Source organism: Euprymna scolopes, chromosome 46, assembly GCF_053919585.1.
Source record: "Euprymna scolopes isolate OS-2025 chromosome 46, ASM5391958v1, whole genome shotgun sequence".
NCBI classification, from domain to species: Eukaryota; Metazoa; Mollusca; class Cephalopoda; order Sepiida; family Sepiolidae; genus Euprymna; species Euprymna scolopes.
The window spans coordinates 64,586,871-64,597,648 of NC_136527.1; the positions used below are offsets into that span (position 1 = coordinate 64,586,871).

At 26.7% G+C, this 10,778-nt stretch overlaps 1 long non-coding RNA gene across 1 annotated transcript; it reads right to left on the bottom strand.

Moving 5' to 3' along the window:
- Positions 1–441: 441 nt before the first annotated feature.
- On the bottom strand, positions 442–9,339 carry LOC145270884 (uncharacterized). Its single transcript, XR_013865611.1, has 2 exons — positions 9,115–9,339; positions 442–2,695 (listed from the first exon to the last, which is right to left on the bottom strand). It is a non-coding gene; the product is annotated as an uncharacterized LOC145270884 (long non-coding RNA).
- Between the last annotated feature and the right edge of the window lie 1,439 nt (positions 9,340–10,778).

Below are 10,778 nucleotides of genomic sequence, written 5' to 3' on the forward strand. Positions count from 1 at the left end.
AACTCTTAGATCTTTTTCTAAAACGAACCCTTCATTGATAATGTCACACAAAAGCCACATCTAATAGTCAGTTTTGGGTAAGCCTGGTTTACTTGGAATACTATAACGCTCATATCTAAATGCATATAAAATACATATAAAAAGGTGAAGTTATTTTATTCTAGGCATGCTTATACTTGTACAGAAACTTTTCTTCGATTAATTTGCGGTACACGTGCATTTCAACGAAAATATGTCTTACCAAGATGACAATTAATGCCACCATTTCTGTAGCCAGAAAATCTAATTGTTATTAGAAAATACATTAATTGTATTTTCGTTCAATGATGCAACGTAAAAAGGGGAAAAGATAAAATCGAATTAAAACAAAAACGTTAGCACATAATATATCTGTCCATTTATACAATGAAAAATAAATCTAACAATTTGTAGACATAAAAATTGTACTTACAATACATTTAGTATATTTCTCTTTTACAACGTAAAATTTTTTAAAAAATTGTAGACATACACAATGTAAACAATCAATTTACAAAATTTGTAGATAGAAAATCTAGTTACATTATGTTAGTATCATAAAATACATTACGTTTGTATCCAGCTTTAGTTCTGAAGTTACATAAATAAATAAAAATTAATTCACTGTCATTTTGTAGAAACCCTCTTACAATTATAGACTTTTCTATTAGTCAGTATTTATGTAAAATCAGCTGAAATAACAGTCAAAATTAGTACAAAAACACGTGTTGTGTGCTTTTCTAATGTCGAAGTTTGCTGGTTGGTTGTTATAAAACACTCCAACATTTTACTGTATTTTCAAATTATTTTTATTAAAATTGTGATCAACAGGAAATCAACACTGAGTCAGAATACCAGTTATTTTGTTTTACATATGATGTTATAATTTCCCATGTTTTTTTGTGAAAAAGAATAGCAACATAATTGATGGAATATTAGTTATTTTTGTTTCGATTTTTTATAATTTTGTTTTTACTGGAGATGGGGCATTCTCCTGATGCCAGATACTCACCAACTATTTAGTTACTCCGAGAGAACTTTTTAACATTTTAGCCAGTTCTCTGAATACGATTGTTCGCATTTGTTTTGCACTTGGTTCACTGTGTATTTTTACCAAAGAAAATTCTATTTCATGAGTCCGGTTCTCTTATAATTACTGGAAAAATGGAGATCTTAAGATACCATTTTTTCATATCGTACATAAAGCCTATTTTGTTATCTTCTTCTCAGCATTGTTTAAGTCAGCATCATTGGATTACTCACTTTAACTAGTTCTCTCCATGTATTTTCATGTGGCGTAAGATATGGGATTTTAGTTTGAAAGAAGCGCCACATATTTGACAAGAATATGGTTTATCTTTTGTATGTGTTACCATGTGTACACGCAAATTAGATTTCTGTGTAAAAGAAGAGTCACATATTTGACAAGAATATGGTTTTTCTCCAGTATGAGTTCGCATGTGTGAAAGCATCGTAGTTTTCTGTGAAAAAGATGAGTCACATATTTCACAAGAATAAGGTTTTACACCAGTGTGTACTCGCATATGCCTCAACATATTGGATTTATCTTTAAAAGACAAATCGCAAAATTCACAAGAATATGGTTTCTCTACTTCGTGTGTTAGCATATGAGCATGCAGAGTAGATTTTTGTGTAAAAACCGAGTTACATAATTTACATGAGAAAGGTTTTTCTCCAGTATGAGTTCGCATATGTGAAAGCATTGTAGTTTTCTGTGAAAAAGAGGAGTCGCATATTTCACAAGAATAAGGTTTTACACCAGTGTGCGTCCGCATATGCCTCAACCTATTGGATTTATCTTTAAAAGAAGAATCACAAAATTCACAAGAATATGGTTTCTCTCCAGTGTGTGTTCGCACATGCTGCAACAAATATGATTTCTGTGAAAAACAATCACCACACACTTCACACCTATATGGTTTCTCTCCAGTATGTATACGCACGTGTTGCAACATGCTGTATTTAGTTGTAAAACAAGAGCCACATACTTCGCAAGAAAATGGTTTCTCTTTTTGCTTTGTTTCAATTTGTTGTTTCATCTTGTCCTTTGAAAAGGAAGAATCACATAGTTCACGGAGATATATTGTATCCTGTGAATCAGATTCCAATTTTGATTGTGAAGTGATAATCGACATTTTTAGCGCAATGTGTTTTTGTATATTTTCTTATATCCTCTCGATTTGAATGATAATTATATAATGATGCAGATCATTGAAACGTGTTGAAATTGTTTGTGTACTTTTTCAAAGTTTCAGTGAGAAATTGTTTATACAGTTTAATGACATTTAAACTCTAAATAAAACACAGATTGTGCTTAATGGAGATTATTTTGATTTAAATAGTATGATATTTTTATTGTATTACAGTATTGAGTGTTCCTGAAATTTAACTGTCATCCAAGTACTAAAGTTTAATGGACATGAGTTGTTCTGGCCACTGCGTGCACCATGGTGTATGCCATGCAAAAAGTGAAACACTTGACAAGAATATGTTTTTCATTAGATTTTCATCAGATGTGACTTGAGAAAATATTTTACTTCTTTCACAATTTACGTTCAATTAAAATGTTCAAATTCTTAAAACATTTCCATATTTCAATTCCAAGTAAGAATGAATATCCAATCAAATGATCGATTTGTTTTGATTGATGAAGATTCTGAAAATATAAATACAAAATACATTTCAATGATTATTCTTACATTTCATACAAGTTATTTATAAAAAAAAAACTTAGTTTTTAAGATGCCTGTAAAAAAAACAGTAAAGTAAGAAATTTTACTTTGGCGACAAAACTTCTCATTCAAAACTGTGAAAGCTTTTCTTTGAATGATTATGAATACTATGATTATGGAATCAACTTGAAAATATTCTTTGAATAACATATATCTCAACTTGAAAATATTCTTGGAATAACATGATTATGTAATCAACTTGAAAATATTATTTGAATAACATTATTATGTAATCAACTGGAAAATATTATTTGAATAATATGATTATGTAATAAATTTGAAAATATTCTTTGAATAATATGATTATGTAATCAACTTGAAAATATTCTTAGAATAACATGATTATGTAATTAACTTGAAAATATTATTTGAATAACATGATTATGTAATCAACTTGAAAGCATTTTTTGAATAATATGCTTATGAAAACAACTTAAAAATATTCTACACCAGAAGTCGCCATCTTCGAGTCTGTCTATTCCTTATTCTCATATGTTAGATTTTGTTTAATTCACTGGACAAAATATTGCAAGAAATTATTTGTATCATTTTCTTGCAAGTTACGGAATATTATTCACTGAATGAATCCAAATATTATAAACAAGATACAAAATTATTTTCATTTCTTTTTAATGAAACAAACTCATAAGTTAAAGAAATTTAATGCTTAATCTTCAAAATTCATTGAGAAAACTGGTACAAAAGAAACAAACAAGAATAACTTTTATTTTAAAAGAAAATTGTTCTGATACGTGCAATAACATAGATATTTTATAAAACATTAACATTTAATCCGATATTGTTTAAACATTGTTTGACTAACAAATTTATTGATACACAAATTTTTTTCCTTTCAATTTCAATAAATTATTCGTATCAAATTAGCAATAATTCAATTCATATTTTCTAAATTATATATTTTTATTTTGCTAAATTATATATACATATATATATATAAAATATAAAAATATAAAGAAAATTAAACAAACATATAAAGATAATTAAACAAAAAATGGTTATATGTTAATCAAATTTCCGCTTTAGAAAGTAAAATGAAGATTAAAAAATAATGCAGAAGTAAATCGAATTTACTCTTTAGAAACTGAAAGGAAGATAAAAACACTAATTTAATTATAATGTAACAAATTTGTGTTCAGTGTTAACAAACAATCGAGTATCTTTACTAAATATAGTTTGCATAGCTAAACAAAAAGAATGTTAAAAGGCAAGTTTTAGAAACAAAAAGACACAATTTTACAAGAGGATTTTAAAACAATAAACAGCACAAGTGAATTCCGGAGAACAAAATACATTTATTGTATTTTGTTCTCAGGAATTCGATGTTGATAATTAAAACGAAAAACAAATAAAGAAATTAAAAAAAAGAAGAAAAACAGGTTAAAAGAAAAAAAAACGAGTATTTAGACGAATGGTCGGTTTAGAAACAATTTTAGAATTTTAAAGAGGGGGCAACAGTAATATTTATGTAAACGGGTATTTATGTGAGGTCTCGGAAAGTGACAAGCCAAAAATAGAAAAGTTTTTTATCCATACTTTTTAGCAAGTTTCAGTACACTAATGGGGTGCACCCGTGAGAAAAAAAAACAAATGGCATCTGCGATATTGTGTGCTTAATTAGGGCAGCTCGCAAATATCAGCTTCGAGTCGATAGTAAATCTTGATATAATAAATTAAAAATGCATGAAATCTCCAGATACATGACTAGAAAGTCAGTACAAGGGCAAATAACTCAGATTAATTAGAAGGGAAAGGTAAAATAAGTGAGAAGATACTTTATAATTCATTTTAGGTATAAATTTATGTGGGGATAAGCTTGTTTTTGAGATCTTGAATCATTTTTGATGGAAGAGAAAGGAAATCGCATACAGTAACCATCATATTTAGTATTTGCAGTAGGATTTGGCACAGGGGAAGAGTTTATTTAATTAAGGGTGATATTTTCGATTTTTTTTTTGTCGAGTTCTAAGAGTCCAAGCGAGGAAATCCGAGTGATTCAGTATGATAACATGTATCTTGCATAATTAGAAGTCAACCACTAAAAAATTAAAGTAGATTAGCTTTGTATAACCCAAAAGAAGAAAAATCGTGTAGAAAATGAGATAAAGCTCTAATTAATAATAACACCTATTAGAGAGAAAGGGTTGTCGAGTTTGTAACGAGGTAAAATGGAATCTCTGTTATGGTATAAGGGTGGCTGGATTAAACAGCTGATATTGGTCATAGGAGATTGTATCCTACACCCAAAAGGAAATATTCCAGGAAGATCGGATGGAGATTCTGGGGCAAAAGTAATTAGGGAGTCAGTTAACAAATGGGCTGACCAAGAGGTTTTTTATGATGGTATCTGATTTTTTTAGCCAAGTAGGTTGTAAGAATTTAAAGACTTGTTCAGGTATAGATAAAAAATAAAGACAAAATGCACCGGAAATTTAAAAATGCATACATTTTTTGAAAAATGAGAAGGAAAAGAATGTTATATATGAAAGGGGACAGATCCCAGTAAATAAGTAACAAAGTAAATGAGTTTGAAAATAATATTTATTAAAAGAAAAGACTAGAATCGAACCCAATAATCAAAAGTTAAAAAGAATACATATTGCAATTTGGATGTGAGGAGAGAAATGTAGAGCATTGTCCATTGTGTAGAAATAACTATACAACTAATTGGGTTAGAGCAAGTAGAATTGGACAATGTAAATTCAGGAATTTTTATCATGTTGCCGAAAGCGTGTTGGAGACAAATGTAATATGTAAATCTATGTGAGCAGATATTCTCATGTCTGAGCACGTTCTGACATCACAAAGAAGATTTACAATACAATATATTCAGTTAAGTTAGAGTCAGTCAGTGGAGAGAAGTCTGTTAGAAGAATTCAGAGTTGACAGAGACTCAGGAGAGTTGAGTTAGCCGAAGCCCCTTTCGAAAGCAAACCAGAAAGGTAGACAAGACAATGTAATTCTGCAAGGCAATCGAATCTCTGATCATCATCCAGCTGGAATAAATGCCTTCATGTTATGAACCTGTCTTCGTTTCTCATCCACCAAAAAGTAATGTGTCTTGTCTATCGTCTTTGTAAAGGAACATTTTAGGAAACACCCTTCCAAAATGTTCCCCATCATCAATAATGAATTCCCTTCAGCATGTTAAAAAGAAATGTTCATTTCACATCTCTTTGCATTCATATCTCTCCTATTAATGATATGAACTAACAAGTGATTGTTACATTACCGTCATCGCTGTAAACACTATTATGTAAATGTCTTATCCTCCTCTGTTATATGTTGTCCCCATCATGTACCCCATTACACAACAATATAACATTGGCCTCACTTGCAAACATTAAAGATGTTGTGATTCGAGACTTGGCACAGCAATATAGCAATGTACAGAAAAATCTGAAGAGAAAAAGTTTTGATTTATGCACGGAAATATTCAATGGAGTGAACTGACGTCTAGAGTTCTTTTACAATGAAGGTAGTTGAGGATGTGATCATGCTGTGACTGTCTACTAATTTTTGTCACATGGACAAATTAGTGAGTTTGGGGTTCATTCCGACATTGTTTTTTGTAGTGTTTAAATGTGAGGACAAAGCCATAGCCGCAGCACATACATTCAGAGAACAAATATTTCAGAATTACAAAATAATTGATTTAATGTTTAGCAGAGATTTTATTATTTAATTGAAATGATTGAATTCAACAAAAAATAACGTATTCTTTCATTTGGATGCTGTTTTGCACAACTATTGAAATAATAGAAACATATTTTGCACAATTATTAAAAAGGTACAAAAAAAAATATTTTGTTCAATTAATTACTGAAATGGAAGAAATAAAACAATTTGAAAAAATATTGAAATGGTAGAAATAAAAAACAAATAAATAGCACAACTATTGAAATGGTAAAAAATAAATAAATATTTTGCACAAGTATTGAAATGGTAGAAATAAAAAAATAAATATTCTGTACAACGATTGAAATGGTAAAAATAAAAAATAAATATTTTATACAACTATTGATATGATAGAAATAAAACAATAAATATTTTACACAACTATTGAAATGGTAGAAATAAAAATAAATATTTTATACAACTATTGATATTATACAATAAATATTTTGTGCTACTATTTAAGCAGTAGAAAAAACAAATAAATAGCACAACTATTGAAATGGTAAAAAAATATATAAATATTTTGCACAACTATTGATAAAAAATAAATATTTTGTACAACGATTGAAATGGTAAAAATAAAAATAACTATTTTATACAACTATTGATATGATAGAAATAAAAAAAAATAAATATTTTACACAACTATTGAAATGGTAGAAATAAAACAATAAATATTTTGTACAACGATTGAAATGGTAAAAATAAAAAAATAACTATTTTATACAACTATTGATATGATAGAAATAAAAAAAATAAATATTTTACACAACTATTGAAATGGTAGAAATAAAACAATAAATATTTTGCGCAACTATTGAAATTGTAGAAATAAAAAATTAATATTTTGTACAACTATTGATATTATACAATAAATATTTTGTGCTACTATTTAAGCAGTAAAAAAAACAAATAAATAGCACAACTATTGAAATAGTAAAAAAATAAATATTTTGTACAACTATTGAAATGGTAAAAGATATTTTGAATAACTATTGAAATGGTAAAAATAGAAAATAACTATTTTGTACATATATTGCAATAATAGAAATAAAAAATATTTTCCACAACTATGGAATTTGGTACGAATAAAAAGATTTGGAACAACTATTGAAATGGCATAAATGAAAAGTAAATATTTTAAACAAGTATTGAAATGGCAGGAATAAAAATTAAATATTTTGCACAACTATTGAAATGGTAGAAATAAACAATAAATATTTAAAACTATTGAAATAGTAGAAATAAAAAATAAATATTTAAAACTATTAAAATGGAAGAAATAAAAATAAATATTTAAAACTATTGAAATGGAAGAAATAAAAATAAATATTTTAAACCATTGAAATTGTAGAAACAAAAAAAAAAATATTTTGCTCAACTATTGAAATTGTAGAAATAAAAAAAAAAAATATTTTGCACAACTATTGAAATGGTAGAAATAAAAAATAAATATTTTATACAACTATTGATAATGTACAATAAATATTTTGCGAAACTCTACCATTGAAATGGTAGAAATAAAAAAAATATTCAAAACTATTGAAATGGTAGAAATAAAAAAAATATTTTAAACTACCGAAATGGTAGAAATAAAAAAATAAATATTTTGCACAACTACTGAAATGGTAGAAATAAAAAAATAAATATTTTGCACAACTATTGAAATGGTAGAAATAAAAAATATTTTGCACAACTACTGAAATGGTAGAAATAAAAAAATATTTTAAACTATTGAAATGGTAGAAATAAAAAAAAAATATTTTGCACAACTACTGAAATGATAGAAATAAAAAAAATATTTTAAACTATTGAAATGGTAGAAATAAAAAATAAATATTTTGCACAACTATTGAAATGGTAGAAATAAAAAATAAATATTTTGCACAACTATTGAAATGGTAGAAATAAAAAATAAATATTTTGCACAACTATTGAAATGGTAGAAATAAAAAATAAATATTTTGCACAACTATTGAAATGGTAGAAATAAAAAATAAATATTTTGCACAACTACTGAAATGGTAGAAATAAAAAATAAATATTTTGCACAACTATTGAAATGGTAGAAATAAAAAATAAATATTTTGCACAACTACTGAAATGGTAGAAATAAAAAATAAATATTTTGCACAACTATTGAAATGGTAGAAATAAAAAATAAATATTTTATATAACTATTGATAATGTACAATAGATATTTTGTGCAACTCTGTGCGCTGCTGAGTTACGTCCGGATCACTCTATTCATGAGTACCAAAATGTTTGCGATAGTTTTCCAAAATATTTTGAATATTGAACAATAAAAAAATAAAAATTTCTTACCTTTCATACCAGGAAATACTACTACTACTACTACTACTACTACTACTACTACTACTACTACTACTACTACGACTAATAATAATAAAATAACAGCAACAATAATAATAAATAAGCAAATAAATAAATAAATAAATAAATAATAAATAATAATAATAATAATAATAATAATAATAATAATAATAATAATAATAATAATAATAGTGATGACGAAGAAGAATTAAAAATAAAAAATTAAAATTAAAAAAACAACAACGCAATGATGTTTTTTATAAACCCCAAACTTATTTAAATGTTTAAAATAAAAGAAGTGGAAAATTCTTACCTTTCATTGCAGGAAGTAGATTAGCAAAAATATAAATAAAGGAAAACTATAAAATTATATTTTCTTTCTGTTGCGTTCAAAACAGAAGATTCGATTTCTGTTTGGTGTGTTATTAAGAAAAAGAAAAATATTGAAATGAATCCAAATTAATTAGAAATGAAAATTAATTTAAACGTTTCAGACAATACTTGACTGTTCAAGAACAATAGAAGTTCATTATGAAACGGTGTAATTCTTATTTTGTTCCTTGCGTAAAAACATCCGTCCAATCATTACGTGTAAGAAAGCTGTTATCTTATAAAGGTTCTTATTTACAATGCCTCCCCTCGAGACAGAGTTAGACACCAGGGTCGTTTTTTAATGTGGTGTTATCTTATAAAGGTTGCGGCATATTTGTTAACAGTTAAGGCTGGAACATTTAACAATGAATACGAATCAAATCTACGTTTGTTCGGTAAAAATCGAGTCGACTTTTTAAGATTGAACATTTCAAATAAACAACTTTAATTAACCAAACTAAACTCATAAATGTCATGGTAAAAATAAATCTATCTCGTTATATCAGATCTATAGGCACTGCCAACCGAATGTGAAGAATTGTGAAAAAAGGAGCGCATGATTTCGTAACGTCAGACTTCTTTAAACTATTGAAAAGCAGAAGCGACTTAATGATTTGTAAAAACATTTGTTTATCTTCTTCAAACTGCAATTAATAATTAATCTTTGTTATAATTTTGTTAGGTTTTAAGATTTACACAGGTTAATGATTAATAATATTATAAACATTTGGGTTTGTATTACTGTGCACATAGATTCGAAAAAGTTGTCAAAAAACAAATATATAACAAATAATGTTATCAAAGGCAAGATAAGTTACTTTTCTACCTAACTGGATATATTTTTCGTGTTTTTATTCAATGTAACATGTTTATTCAGCTCGAAAAGCATACAGTGTTTACCGATGTATGTATTGGAAAATTCAAGATGGCGCCCAACTCTCTCTTTAATACGGTAAGTTCAGGAAAAGATGCTATAAATAATAAACTAGACAAAATACTGTTAGAAATTCGCTCAATATATGTTACCGTGACATAAGTTGACATATATTCGGTGTTTTTTTAATAGTATTTTGTCTAGTTTATTATTTATAACACCTTTTCCCAAACTTACAATGTTAAAGAGAGTGTCGGGCCGGGCGCCATTTTGAATTTTCCAATACATCGGTACGACGGTACGGTAAACACTGTATGCTTTTCGAGCATGAACTAATTATTTTTTTATTTAAATCCGAGCGGAAATGTATTATTTTGTTTAAACAAAAATACCTTTACTAAAGTTATGGTTTTCAGTAGTAAATAAAAACGCAAGAATTTATTGCTTTTTTTATATAAATAAAGCATCTTAATTTGTATCAATAAAAATAAAATAAAATAAAATAATTTTTATTGGAACATTACGAAAAAAGCCCCTAAATCCGTATTAATGAATTCTATATAACTAAGAAAAATGAATTTCTCGAACTACCGATATTATTATTATTATTATTATTATTATTATTATTATTATTATTATTATTATTATTATTATTATTATTATTATTGAATTAAGCATTTTTTATTTAATAATAGTATCGTAAAAATAGAATCAATAGAAAAATTTTGACA